Consider the following 15,931-nt stretch of genomic DNA (forward strand, 5'->3'; position numbering starts at 1 on the left):
CACAGAAATAAACCCAAATACCTACAGACACATTTTTGTTTTGTTTGGTTTTTTGGTTTTTTTTTTTTTTTTTTTTTTTTTTTTTTTTTTTACAAAGAGGCCAAAACATTACAATGAAAAAAAATAAGCATCTTCAACAAATGTTTCTGTTGTAACTAAATGTCTACATGTAGAAAAATACAAATAGATCCATATTTATCAACTTGCAAAAACTCAAGTGCTAATAAATCAAAGACCTCAACATAAACCCAGAAACATTAAATCAATTAGAAGAGAAAATTGGGACCAGATTTGAATGCATTGGTGCCAGAGACAACTTCTTGAACAGCACACTAACAGCTCAGCCTTTAAAATCAACAGTTAATAAATTAGTGAAAATTTTTTGTAAGGAAAATGACACTGTACATAGGAAAAACATGTCAGCCTACAGATTTAGAATAGATCTACAGTAATCTTTTGTCTATCAAAGGGCTAATTGTAGTCTCAATTTTCTTAACCAATATATTTTATTACAATTTATTAGCCAAGTGTACATCACTTATAACCCGACTAATCAAAACAATAGAGAAAGAGGATTAAGGAACACAATAACAAAACCATAAGGATATCAGTTCTGAGGAATGATTCTCCTGGCATTGCCAGCAGGATTCCTCCTGCTGGAACCCGGAGTAACCAGAATCTGAAACCAGAACCCAGAACCTCAGCAGGAGCCAGGTTCCCGAAGCCTTCACTTGAGCAGTTCTCTCTAGGAGCATTTCAAAGTGGAGTGATGATCAGCCAAATCTAATATCTAAAATATAAATAACTCAAGAAATTATACACTGACAAATCAAATAATCCAATTATATAATGAGGTTCAGAGCTAAACAAAGAATTCTCAACAGAGGAACACTGAGTAGCTGAAAAAAAAAAAAAAAAAAAAAAACACTTAAATTCTCCAAGTCCCTAGTCATCAGGGAAATACAAATCAAAATAACTCTGAGATTCCATTGTCTACCTACCAGAATGGCTCTGATCAAAAATTCAAGGGACATCACATGCTGGTGAGAAATGCAAACTTGTACAACTACTTTGGAAATCATTCTGGTGTTTTTTTTGTTTTTTTTTTTCAGAAAATTCAGAATAGCTCTACATGGAGACCCAGCTATACCAATCCTGGTAATTTTCCCAAAAGATGCTCCACCATACAACATGGACATTTGCTCAACTATGTTCATGGCAGGTTTATTCACAATAGCCAGAAACTAGAAACAACCAAGATGGCATTCACCCCCCAAAAAAAATGAATAAAGAAAATGGACATTTACACAATTGAACATTACTCAGCTATTAAAAACAAGAAAACAATGAAATTTGAAGGCAAATGGATGTAGCTAGAAAATATCTTCCTTGGTGAGGTAACCCAGACACAGAAAGGCACACGTGGCATGTATTCGCTTATGTAGATATTAGCCATGTAGTACAGGATTAATATACTACAATTCACAGACCCAAAGAAGATAAGTAACAAGGAGGACCCAAAACAGGATGCTTAAATCTCACTCAGAAGGGGAAATAGAATAGACAGCATCAGTGGTTGAAGAAAGGGAACAAGATAGTAGGAGGAGTACAAAAAGAAATGAAGGACGAAGTCAGACCTGGGAAACGTGGATCTGGGAGATAGATGGCCTGCAAGAAAAAGAGAAACCATCCATGTAGGGATCTCTGTGTCAAGCTGGAGACTTAAGACTATGTAGGTTTCTGTGAGGATATGGGGGTGACTCTAGCTGTGAATCCTAGTAGTAGGGGTCATCGAGACTGAATAGAACACCATCTAACGAGACAGGACCCCTAGTGGAGGAGGGGAATACCAACCCACCCATAAGAAATTCGACCCCAAACTGCCTGCAAGGTATGTAGGGATAAAGTTGAAGGAGAGATTAAGGGAATGTCTAACCAATTCCTGGCCCAAACTGAGACCCAACCTATGGGAGACAGCCAACCCCTGAAAGTACTGTGGACACTCTGCTATGCTTGTAGACAGAATCTAGCATTGTTTTCTCATGAGAAGCTCAACCAACAGTAGATCAAAACAGATGCTGAGATTGCCAAACAATGAGTGATGCGTAAGGAGTCTTGTGGAAAAGTGGGGAGATGGATAAAAGGACCTTGGGTGGCAGGAGCTACACAAGAAGACTAACAGAACCAACTAAATGGCCCAATGGGGGTTTCAGACACTGAAGTAGCAACTATGGCATATGCATTGACTTGACCTAGGCTCCCTATGCAGATGTTTCTGATGGGTATCTCAGGTTTCATGTGGGTGCCCAAGTAATGGGAGCAGGTGCTGTCTCTGACATGGGCTCTATTGTCTGCTTCTTGACCACTTTCCCGTAGTGGGGCTTCCTCACCAGTCCACAAGGGAAGAGGATGCCCTTAGTCTGGATGCGACTTGATCTTCTGGGGTGTGTTGATGGGTGCTCCCCTTTTATGAAGTGTAGTGGAGGTAGAGGGGAAGAAGGGTTGATGGTGGGACCTGGAGGACATGAGTGATGGGGCCTCAAATGGGATGTAATGTAAATAAATTAACTTCAAAAAATTTTACGGTGCATAGTCACCTTTTAAATTCTGATTTGTTATCTAGTGTCAAATGAGTTACGTAATTTTTTTTTTTACCGTATATTCTCATAGTCTATGAAAGAATTATGATTTCTCCTTTATCTGCTTCCAAGAACATTTGGAATGGTGGGATTATGGCATTCATGACCAGAGTTCAACAGCCTTGCTGTCATCGAGCTCGGGCACCATACCTCCTCACCCTGGGGAGCACTTTCAATCTCAGTGTCATTGAAGTGAAGTGTGAGTCATGAGAATTCTTTTTTTTCTTAAAAGATTATTTTGTATATAACTTATTTATTTTTCTTTTATGTGCATTGGTGCTTTGCTTGCATGTATGTCTGTGTCAGATTTTGGACTTACAGAGAGTTGTGAGTGTCCATGTGGGTGCTGGGAATTGAACCCAGGTCCTCTGGAAAAACAGTTGGTGGTGCTGTCAACCACTGAGCCATCTCTCCAGCCCGAGAATTCTTTTTATGCATTGAAATGGGATGATATAGTGAAAGCTGGTGGACGTGGCACTTTAACTGTGAGTATATCCTTCCTCTGCAGATCAAAAAAAAAAAAAAAAATTCAGTCCACTTTGTCATTTGACACTGCATTATAGATATAACAAATGACTTTTAAAGTGTTGAACATATGAATGATTGCATAGTTCACTTTATAATACTGTTTGTCATACTCTAATGCTTTTGGTCTAGATTAGAGGCAATTTGGTTCAGGTAATTTTTTTGATTCAGCAAAAACCTAAATTAAATATACACTATGCTAACATGAAGAGTTATGAAAACAAAGAGTGTGGTTGAATCTGAAGCTATGAATGAATGTAAGTCATTCTTATTTACCAAGTGGGGTAACAACAGTATAGGTAACAAAACAATCCAAATACATAGGCAAAAATCGGAAAAAATGTAAATAGTATATCATTAATATAGAAATAATCTTTTAAACTTAGTATTTCTAATTTCAATATGAAAATAAAATCATATGGGTTTTGCTGTATGAATAATATCTGGGATTTTTTTTTGCAGTTTTACACTGCTTCAATCAGCTTTATGCAAATAAATTTTCTTAATATTCTGTGTGCCTGATATTTGTCTACAGGGAAGAAACATTTTAAAATGAGTATTTATGTTTTTGATATGTGTATATAAACTTTTGTCTATGAATTATTACAGAGTATAGTGTAATATAGTGTAACATGTTGAAAATTCTCTTAATACATATCAGTAATTAGAAAAGTACTACTCAGTAGGACTATTTTTCAAGAATAAGGATTTTCCTAAAATAACACGAACATAATGTTATTAGGTGACATCAAAAGATACATGAGGAGCATAACAGCTGTATCAATGATGAAGTTGACATATTTATTTGTTTTACCAATTATTGTCATGATAAAATATCTATAAAATATTATCTATACTAAAGAGTACACATCTTTGGATGGCTTAATTTTTTTCTCACAATAACATATTTGCAATAAACTAATTACATCTTTCCAAGAAAGTATTATTGAAAAGAAAGTATCATTTAAAAGGAAAGTATAATCTTTCATATTGATGAGTGATGAGAGAATTATGGGGCTTCAGCATAGAAATCCTAGTAAGTTATTTTGCATAATGATTTCTAGTATTTTATTTTTTTAACAGTGAATTTTTTTATTAATTTTTTCAGATTACAACTCAATTGTTATCCCATCACTTGTATCCTCACATTCCTCCCTCCCTCCCACTTTCACCTTATTCTGCTCCCCTAAGTCTATGCCCAAGGGGACCTCCTCCCCCTCTATATGGTCATAGGCTATAAAGTCTCATCTTGGTAGCCTGCTTATTCTTTCTTTGAGTGCCCTCAGGCCTCCCCAGCAAAGGAAGTGGTCAAATATGGGGCACCAGGGTTCATGGGGCTCAGAATTAAACAAAGAATTCTCAACAGAGGAATATCGAATGGCTGAGAAACACTTAAAGAAATGCTCAATGTCTAGTCATCAGAGAAATGCAAATCAAAATGACTCTGAGATTCCATCTTATGCCCATCAGAATGGCTAAGATCAAAAGTTCAATTGACACCACATGCTGGTGAGTATGTGGAGAAAGAGGAACACTCCTTCATTGCTGATGGGAATGCAAACTTATACAACCACTTTGGAAATCTATCTGGTGCTTTCTCAGAAAACTGGGAATAGGGCTTCCTCAAGACCCAGCTATTCCACTTCTTGGAATATACCCAGAGAATGCTCCACCACAAAAAGACATATTCTCAACCATGTTCATAGCAGCCTTATTCATAATAGCCAGAACCTGGAAAACAGCCTAAATGACCCTCAGTTAAAAAATGAATAAAGAAACTGTGGTACATTTACACTATGGAATACTACTCAGCTATTAAAAACAAGGAATTCCCGAAGTTTCTGAGCAAATGCATGGAACTAGAAATGATCATACTGAGTGAGTTAACCCAGAAGCAGAAAGACTCACATGGCATATACTCACTTATAAGTGGGCACAAGCCCAAATGCATGTCCAGTGAACATCTTTACTTACCAGGAGATTGAGATAGATGTGTTGACATCCCACTGGGACTCTAGGTAAGAAAAATATAGGAGATGGGGAAATAGAAGGACCCAGAGGGTCCTAGAAATCTACAAGAAGAACCCAGGGGGTTCTGCTCAAACTATTGCACTAACAAAGGACAATACAAAAAGTAAACATCGAACCCCTACTCTGATCTAGCCAATGGTCAGGATATTCTCCACAGTTATGTGGAGAGCGGGGACTAACTCTGATTTCTTGTATTTTCTAATACAATAAAAAAGGTTGTTTTTGGAAGATATTGCCTATTGAAACACTGATAGGATTTAGCATACAATAATCAGCCAAACATGTATATCCTTTTAAGACAAATTCCATATACAAAAATAATTGATAACTATGCCCAAATCATTACTAATATTTAAATTTTTAGTGTTTTTCTTAGTGCCTTCTATCTCATGAAACATTTTGAAACAATGACTCTGGAACAGTTACCAAAATTTTCCCAACACAAAATACCATGATTATTGTCTGAGTTTAACCAGATTCCTCTTTCTCTCTTATTCATTGCTCTTATTTCTTTTTTTACAGATGTTTTCACACACATACGTTATGCCATGTTGTTTTATACATGCCCATACATTAAATGAGCAAACTGGAGGAACCTTTTAAAACCACTAAAACAATTTAATTGATCATTTCACATAAATTTAAATGCATATCAATTAAATTTATGAAAATCATTCATATATATATATATATATATATATATATATATATATATATATATATATATATATATAACTTCCCAGAGTTAAAAAAGAAAATAGATAAATGTTGCTAAGTGCAACATTTTTGCCTGCAATACATATTTAAATTCCTTCTGTTTTTGTTTGTTTAAGGATTTTGTAAAGATTAGAACTTTCCTTTGGAGACCTGTGCATCTACTAAAATTTTCAAAAGACTTAGCAAAATGGCAACAGAATAAGGATTCCAAACAATGCCTTGAGCAAATCTCCCTTTTATTTTGCAAATGCAAGGTGGAAGGCTTCTCAGGGTTTTGTTTAGATATCTCATTGAGAAGATCTTCTTGCTCTGCAGTGAGATAATATCTAAGAAAACACAGCCTGGAGTGGTTTTCCCGGAAATATATGAAGTAATTATTTTTGTATAAGTTAACATTTTAAGAATAATCTTTATTCCTTCCAAGAAATAATATATGAAGCTTCCTACCCTAATAATGAAGGATCTTTGTTTGACAGAAATGAGCTAAATTTCATAGATATTAAAATGGAGGGACGGTATCCTCTCACGATCCAATTCCCTGAAGAATGGTCTGTGTTTTTCTGAGAATTGAACATTTTCCTTTCTAGTCCATAATGTCTCTGTTTTCTTTAATATAATAAATGTTTTTAATTAGTACTTGGAAGTTCTTGGGTGAAGCTCTGTTATTTGTCTAAATTAAGCCAAGCAACCTCTGTTTCCTTCAGAGTCCATTTAAATAATGGCCACTGTTGGTCCTTTCCCATCCTTCAGGCACTCGGCTGACCTGGGCGAGCATCTGGACCTCCTAATCATGCCCCCATGCTCCTGGATGATGCAACAATGCTGCACACCATCAATTCCGAGTTTCTAGTGTCATTAATGGTTATTTTTTGGGAGCATGTTAGTTCTATTTCTTTTTTCTCATTCCCAATTATAGTGGTAAAGAAAACATCCAGCTAGTTCACATATAAAAATGCCATTTTAAAAGTGATTAGAGGAGGGACTGAAGAGATGAAAAGGTGGCTAAAGGCATTTGCTGTCCTTGTGAGATATTGGATTGGTTTCTAGCACCCACACCATGCCTCACAACGGTCTGTAACTTCAGTTCCAAGGAATCTGAAACCTTCTTTTATCCTTATTGGGTCCCAAACATGCACAAGGTGCACGAACATAGATGCAAGTATTTACATCAACACATAAAATCATAATGAATGGATTTTCTCTAGAGTAATATACTCAGTGGAAGCAAAACATTGTAAAAATAATTATTATGATATCGTTAAATTTGCCTTGATGTTGGCTCTGTTTCTTAACTGTTTAACTTTATTATACAACCCAACTATCTTACACGGGAGGGAAAAAAGGTTAAAGGGAAACAAGAGGGAACCTTCTGCTATGTGTTCCATGGGATGGGACCATAGATGCCTCTGGATTGCATGCTGGGCTGGCCTGTAAGCTGGTCCTTTTCCTGATCCACGTGCGCTGGGGCCCAGTCCAAACCTGCCACCTCCTCTTGTCCTCTATGCCTGTTGTCTCTCACTTGCAAGGGCGGGTCTCCTCCTCCTATCAAGGTTTGATTAAAAACACAATAATTTGGGTGGAGTCCCCTATCTGCTTCCTGAATTCCAGGCCCAGCCAGGATGGCTCCACCTAATCTATCTCAAAGTTAATCTCAGGGAGTATACATGGTGTGTTCATGGCAAAGCCCCCCAAGACTGCTTTTACCTGTGACAGAGCTTACAATCCTTCCCATGCATCCCCTTCCTCTTTTAAATACTAAGAACTATATACACAAATATACATATATACAGAATCATCAGTTATCAAATATATAACCAAGTCCTTTTATATTTGTTAACCTGGGAGAAAATATTCCACTATCCTACCAAAGAAAGTCCTTTCCCTTCATGAGAAATTGCAATTATCAATCTATAAATGTATTTTTATTCTTAAACTAAAGCTTCTAGTAACACTGTGGCTATCTAATCTTCAATACCATCAGAGACCCAAGAAAGAAATTCTATGTAATAAAGGAAGTGCTGGTGGGCAACTTCCAAGTGTGGATAGGTCAGCGAGAGCAGACCGCTTGGACAGTCACCTGGTTCTCTCTATCGTTGGGGCAATCAGTTGTCAGCCTTATCGGCCCAACCAACAAACTACTCTGTGAAGCAGGAATTCCGACGATCTGGTCCACCTAGTCTCTTTAAAGCTGGACAGTCAACTTTCTAGCATCACTGTTGATCATTGCGGACAGTCATCCTGTCATCAGCAGTAGAGATAAGAGCAGTTCCTCATTTTAGTGACCATTCTGTCACCCTCCTCTCTTGATGCTCTCATCCTCAATGATGTATACGAGACACAGCCAGGAGCGGATGTCTCTGTCAGGAAAGCCCTCCTAATTAAATGCCATATTCTGTGGATCTCTGAAGAGTTTAAAGACCAACTCTATCTAGTCTTACAGTTATCAATCTATTCCTTTGAAGACATATACAAGAAATTAAACAAACCTGCTCTATGACAAAATAAGTTAGTATCTAGTAAGATTTATAGGTAACTAAATACCAACTTTTATCTCTGATCTTCCTGAACAGATTATTATTAGTTAGTTTTCATAAGGCATGACCTTTTCGAATGAGTGGCACATGAATAATACATCAAATAAACATTGAACAAAATGATCTTAAGTTTCTACTAACATACAATATATAATATTTTGTCAACATATAACGTATAATACATAAGGCAAAAAATGAATAGTAATAAACAATTTAAGTTTTTATCAATGTGAAGTAAAAGTTGAATAAAATAGTCTTAAATTTCCATCAATCAAAATTCTTAAATTTTCATCAATCTACAATACCATTGTAAGATTTTTGAATCTAGTAGATTTAGTAATCTACCTTTTATTCTATAAACCTGTATCCTCCCTTCCTTCAACCTGTATCCTCCCTTCCTTCCCCCATTTTCCTTACTGTTAGATGGGATAGAAAGACAAGAGAGAAAGAAAGATAGAAGAAAGAAAACCCCAAATGAAACTTTTATTAATTGTAAGTAACCCCCTTATGGAAAAAATGAGCATTACTAACCCACCAAAAACACCCACCCCACCTACTGGGAATGGGTACATCGTGTCCTTAAAATTACTTTATGCTGTTTAGGAGAAAAAAAATTGTTTGGGTACCCTAGAAAAATGAGATATTGGTCAAGCGCTGGAAAAGCTAGCTGTATATGTTTTTGTCCAGTCTTTTTGGGATCAATCTTTTTGGCTAACCATTTTAATGTTAATATGGATGCAATTTCTGGAGAAGCAGTAGCACCAGAGGCAGAAGTTCAATCTTCATCATTGTCCTATTTTTCGCTCTGAAAGTAAGCAAACTTTTGAAATCATTACTATGGGTATATTAGTACATATATAATTTTTCAAGGAAACAACAATTGAGGCACCTTGCCGAAGGTGCCAGAGGCATTCTTTTGGGGTTAAATCACCCAGGCTGCCTGCTTCATCTTCAATGTTGTCCTGTTCTTTTGCAAACAATACAGGGCTCTGACTGCATGTACACCAACAGACCAAAAGAGGGCATTAGTTCTCCAAGCTGTATGAAACAATATCAAGTTGTAAGAACCAGGTAGCTCTTAAGATTCACTTGCTATATGGTAAGATCTAATCTTTATAAGTTTGGTTGGTAGCCATATTTTTTTTTTACTCCCTGTTGAAACATACCCATATCCATGACCCTATCTCAAAACTATTGCGGGGCGGATGGTCTGATGTATTTTGATGCTAATTACTGCTTACTGTCTCTGTGACCAGCCTTTTGCTTAGTAAAAAGCCATCTCACCTGGGCAAGGCAAAGGAGATAGGTGGGGCTAGGAGAGAGAGGAATTCTGGGAAGAAAAGGACTGCCATTAGAAAGGAGGAGAAAAATCTGAAGTGAAGAGAGAAGGCTGCCATGGGTTAGATGGAGGAGAAGCACATGGTGGCATGCATGGAGAATTCAGCCCAGATGAAGAACTTTAGCAAGTATTTGGGATTATGGACGGGAAGTAGTGTGATAGAAGTTATTGGAAGCACAAGGCATGGGATTGAAGCAGGGATTCCATGCTTGCCACACTACAGGAGGTAGTTTAGAGGATTGATATCTGCCCTGCTATGTCTTGATTGATTGCTAGTTGGGCCTATAGATAATACATGTAATTTTAAAAACAATACCTTGAAACTACTTAGAGGCATCATTTTTTTTATAATGCTTTGATTGCAATGTAGATAGATAAATTTCAAAAGTGAAAGAACAGATTATCTGTAAAGAGAGTCTGCAATGGAATCAAATACCAATGATAGGGGATTTTGTTTTGTCCTGATTCTTTCTTTTCTATACTGTAATTCAGTTTTGTTATTTTTTACTTTACTTAAGGATACTTTTTTTTTATTCCTGTAAATACTAGAAAGTGTCCAGGAATGCAATTTTTAACACATGATTTTATATCTCTATAATTCATTGAATTGACATTGGACAGCTGACTCAAATGGATTATTTCTTTTTGATGACTAGACCTGGAAACCTTAGAAATGAATGTGACAGATATATTGGGACAGATCAATATTGTGGACACTTAGAATTTAGTAACTGATATTCAAAAGAAGAGATTACAAGGAGAATTCTGGCATAATTATTTTACTCCTACTATTTTAATGCTACTATTAGAATGGCAGAATCATCATCTGACAGCTCTTTTAATCTCATTTGTGACAATGCACAATTTAAATTCATGTACCTCAAATTCCTAATCTATAATCAAGAATCATTAGAAGCAACAGGATATGTAACTATAATTATCATTTTACCCCAGTGGAAAAAAATAGCAAATGAACCATTATGTGTATACAGCAGATCCTGTCACACAATAAAGCCATGAAAAGTGTGAATGGATTTTTACTACTTGGTGAGCTGCTGGATTAAAAAAAAAATAGTTTTCAATAATTAAAAGAAACTAGCTATGGGTAGGGGACATGATACAACAGTAAATATACCTAACACATGAGAAACCTTTGATTTTCCCTCCAGCAAAGCTGCAAAAAGATAATCAAATGGATGAATAAACTTCCTTATTCTACTCCCATTATTAGTTTCTATTTTAAAACATGATAAAATTTCCCTATCTAAAAGGTTATGCCCTATCATTGGTGGTTTTAATTGTAGAGACATAATAAGAGAAAGCCTGGCTTGGAAGAAACACAATAACCTTGGAAAAACACTTTTTTACTTTACATTTGCTTTGTTAAATCGAGGTATTAGTAATAAGTATTATATAAGTTTTTTTTGTTTTAAATCATATAGTCTATATTAATCTGCTACATTGTAAGTAAGCATCTATTGCTTGCAATTACACTGCATTTGTTATCCCAGTAAATGTATTCTCTTTTCTGCCTTCATTGTTAGCTGGTTAATTCATTTTATTGTTGCCTATATTCTTAGTTATTTCAGATTGAAGTGTGGTTTCTGTGTTTGGAGCTCTTTAGCTCATAATTTTAGGTCTTAAAAGTAAGGAATACAATAAAAAAAATTAAGCAATTTTCTTGGTAGGAGCTTTGAATGTCTAATTTTTCCAAGAATGACAGTTAAAGTAGGATTTAATATTGATAACTATTTAATCATTTCCTTCCAGTTTCTACCATGAATACATTTCCACTTCAATATATAGTAGAGGATACCAATTATTCTTAAAGTTTCAAAATTATAGAAGAGAATTAGGATATTATGACAATGAAAGAGATACTAAGGGTTCCATTTTGTCTTGAATTTGTCCGATTTCTCTCTTCACTTTCCATACTCATTTAATACTTCTCTATGAATAGTTATATTCAAGATAACACAATTTTCTTTACATTTTTCTCATGAGTTAACATACATTAAACTGCAATTTAATAATTTATTTATAAAATGATTCATAAGCTTTTTAACGAAATGTACAATAAATCCAACAATCCCATTTTAATGGGAGCTCATGTACATCAATGCAGAAGTTACTACACATAAGGATTCTTCTAAAAAGCCCAAAAGGAGAGTTTTTTTCAAATATTATGTGGTAGACAAGAAAATTTCCATGATATTAGGAGGTAATAGGATAACACATTATCATCTATGACTGAGCCATTAAAAGTCAAGTAGATAACATGACAAAAGTCACAGGATACTGTTAAACACACACACATACACACACAGTACTGTTAACCACTTGTGTGTGTGTATGTGTGTGTGTGTAAAAAAAATGAATATGTCTCTAAATTGAAAACATAATGTAGAACAAAACCAATAAGATTTTAAATTAGGCTAAACAGCCACCATCAAGAACAAAGCAGAACAATTTTTAAACTGTGCAGCACCATGTTCCCCCAAAAAAGCTTATTGGAAAGAGAATCCATTTTAGTAAGTCTTCCAAAACTATAAACTACTAAATATAGTGAAAACAAAATAGTGAAACATTTTAGAAGATAGAAACTTAAAAAGAAGAGGCCAATAGACCCATGAATTGAAACGTAAATACAATGATGTCATGTATATTGAAAATGACGTTAGTTCCTGAAGCTCAATACTGTATCATTTCAAAAAAGTAAGATCTTTGCCTATTTAGTAATTTCCTGGCAGCATATTAAAGTCTCTAGGAGATGTTAAATAACTAAGCACACAAATGGAGACAAAATACATTATAAAAATAAGAATTATTGATCGTGTGATAATGCTACTAAAAGTTGCAAAGTCCATAAAGCATTTCAGTAGAAGAGTCTTTTCAGTAATATATTTCGCCTAATGGACCTAAAAAAATTATGAGATTTCCAGAAGTCATGGAAAAAAACTGAAAATTTTAATTTCACCAACTGAAGAGAGAAAAAATCAAAAATTAGAAGTTCTATTCAAGTATGTATTGATTATTGCTGTGTTTAAAAATATATAAATAAATATTAAAGTAATCTAGGAATGTATTATCTAAATAACTCACTGGACGTAAAAGTTTACTACAGGATTGTGAGGGTGTCTCAGCACTTTTGAGCCTATTAACACAATTCACTACATTTTAATTTACAAAGGGATATTTGATTTTGGCTCTCTCCAACTCCATACATCTCCTCAGAGCTTATCTGCCCTACCCACTCTATTCATTCCCAGAGATATTCCTCCAGCTTTAAAATGCAGATTTTGAATGAAAACTCACCCGAACTACAGCACTCTCCATTTTCAGAACATACAAGTCCACTATTAGAAAATTGATATAATTTATTATAATTGTATTAAAATTAATATGATGCTGGGAAATTGGCTATAGATCAGATTGAGATATAAAAGTCAGTGGCTTTCTCTGTGATATTAATAACACATTAGAAACTTAAGAGGACTGGAAGTAATAAAGGTATAAATTTTAGCATAAGAGGATAGAATGTTAATTCATAAAATAAAATGATTTCCATAAACATTATTTTATCACTTTTATTCATGTGTACATTAATTTTATAGAGTAAAATGCATACACAAATATGTTTATCATGTAAACAAGTTCTATAGTGTTCCAAGTAGAGAAACACTTGACACAACATCAAAATTTAAATTTTTATATAAAACAATAAAAATATGTAATTTTGGTCTAGTTACTTAATGTAACACTTTTAAATGTATCAACAGTACTGTATCAATTGCTTAATTGATAATTTTTCCTCAGTTTACCTTTCTAGTCAAAAAATGTGCAATGTGTGACACTCCTTTAGCTATTCATGGATAGTTTGAAAATTATGGTATTGATTATTCAAAATATTGAAATTCATATTAATGAATTTGTTATTATATTGTGGTTTATATAGTATATTATATGACCATATTTTATCTTTTTAAAAATGATTTAAATATTTTCAGCTATCATTCACATCATAAAATTCACCCATCAAATTATAAAATTCAAAGGTTTTTATCACTAATATTTTCACTATTGGGTAATCACTGCTAACTATCCAATCAATGTTGTAACCTTGTAGCTACTTCTTTTTCTACTTTGCTTCACTTCTTTGTCATATTCTGAGTCCCCAGTAGTTATTTTTCTTACTGCCCTTGTGTCATGCCTGATAGTAACAATTCTGAACTATAAGGATATTATGGCTCAGGGTTTCTTGTGTGTCAACTCCTCATGATTGGGAAGGTGTAGTACAGGAGAGCAAGCAGTGGATGACAGAGAGCAAAGAAGTGAAACTTTTGGTCTCACAACATTTCAAAAAGAACTGGAATGTTTCTCAAAGTAGCTCTGCCATGTCAAACTCCCAAGAGCACTATATGAGGGCAATACTTTAACTATGTCCTGTGTTTGTTTGATTTTTTTTTCCCCCCATAATGATTGGTGAGGTGATACTTCACCTAGGTGTTTATTTTATTTCCCTGATGTCAATCGCATTAAACATTATTCATATGTTAATTGCTCATTTTTATATCAATTTTCTCTAGAAAAATATCTACTAAGTTTCACTCATTAGATTGTTTTATTATTATTGAGTGGTAATTACTTACAATTCTAGGCAATTTTTTCTTATATAATATATGATTTTTAGGCAATTTTTCCTTCCTGAGAATTTTTTTCTCAATTTTTGTTGGTCATCTTTTGCCTCAAATTTCTTTTTTAAAGCATTCCATCTGAAAAAAGTTATTGAGTTTAAATTTGCATATGTTCAAATTTAGTTTTTGTACTATGCTGTTTTATATCTTTTGAAAATATTTAAGCTTAGCCATCCACCATTATAAAAGCACATGGAAGAACAAGACTTTAATCTATGTAGGTTTTTCATTCTTCACAGTCAGTAGTGCCCTGGCACCTACAATGCTGGACAAACTTGGGTTTTTCAAATCTTCTCTTTGCTTTTAGAATCCGATATTTTGTGCATTTGCATGAATCTTTTTCACATATAACCTGGTGGCTATTTTCTAAAATTGCTAGATATGTGGACCTATGGTACTACTTTTGGAAAGATGTCAGCCACTGTTTCATCAACTATTTTATTTTGTTTTCTTCACTTTGTTTCTTTCTTTTCTTTCCTTGCTGAAACTACAAGCATGTGATTCATTTTGAAAAAATTTCAGAGTTTACTATATTATATCCTATTTTGTCTCCTTAAATATTGTACTTTCCTTTTAAAAGTTTCCATTCATGTGTCATCACATTCTCCACATGTGTCGTCACATTCACCAATTTCTTCCTTGTTATTATCAACCTTTCACCAAAGGTCCTAACAATTTTTCTTAAGGTTTACTTTTCCACATATTTTCTTTTGAGCATCTTCAATTTACTTTTCTCTGTTTATACTGGCTATCTATAATTGCACATTGCACAGTTAGGAACTTTTATATACAAATTGTGCTTCTTAAATTCTATTTAAAATCTTTGTGTGGTGTCTAAAACTGGTGTGATTCCTACTGAGTTTCTTTAGAATGTGCTTCCCTTTTTCTATTAACATGAAATATGCTTTTTGAAAAGTCATTTTAGGATATAAGAATAGAAACAATTAGTTTTTAATGCAAATTTTGTTGGTTTATCTTAGTTTAATTGACTTTTCTTTGCTATGTTACATGTATCTAAAGTTTCAAGGCCTTTTATTACACAACCCCCCTTTTCCCTATAAAATCCTTAAAACATTTGAAAGACATCAGAGCATGTTTTTAAAATCATTTATCTGGATTCTACTTTTAGTGTACTGAAGACCTGAAGAAGCAGTGATGAGTCGAAAGATCCTGTCTTCTGATGATTTAATGGTGCTCTCTAATGTAGCTTTGTCCTTTACAATATTTACCCTAATCACTCTTGGTAATACAAGATTTGAAAAAAGCAAAAATTAGATAATAGCCATCACATAGTCCAGATAAAACCCCAATAAACTGTTTTCTCTATAATAGTAGTCTGGTTGTTTTTGGAGATATGAAAATGACAACTATTTCCTTTGACCATAGTGTGGACCTTAGGTTCTCACCATGGGACACTGATGTCTTTCCAATGTAAAATTCATCAAAAATGTG

The sequence above is a fragment of the Acomys russatus genome, chromosome 21, assembly GCF_903995435.1.
Source record: "Acomys russatus chromosome 21, mAcoRus1.1, whole genome shotgun sequence".
In the NCBI taxonomy this organism is placed as follows: domain Eukaryota; kingdom Metazoa; phylum Chordata; class Mammalia; order Rodentia; family Muridae; genus Acomys; species Acomys russatus.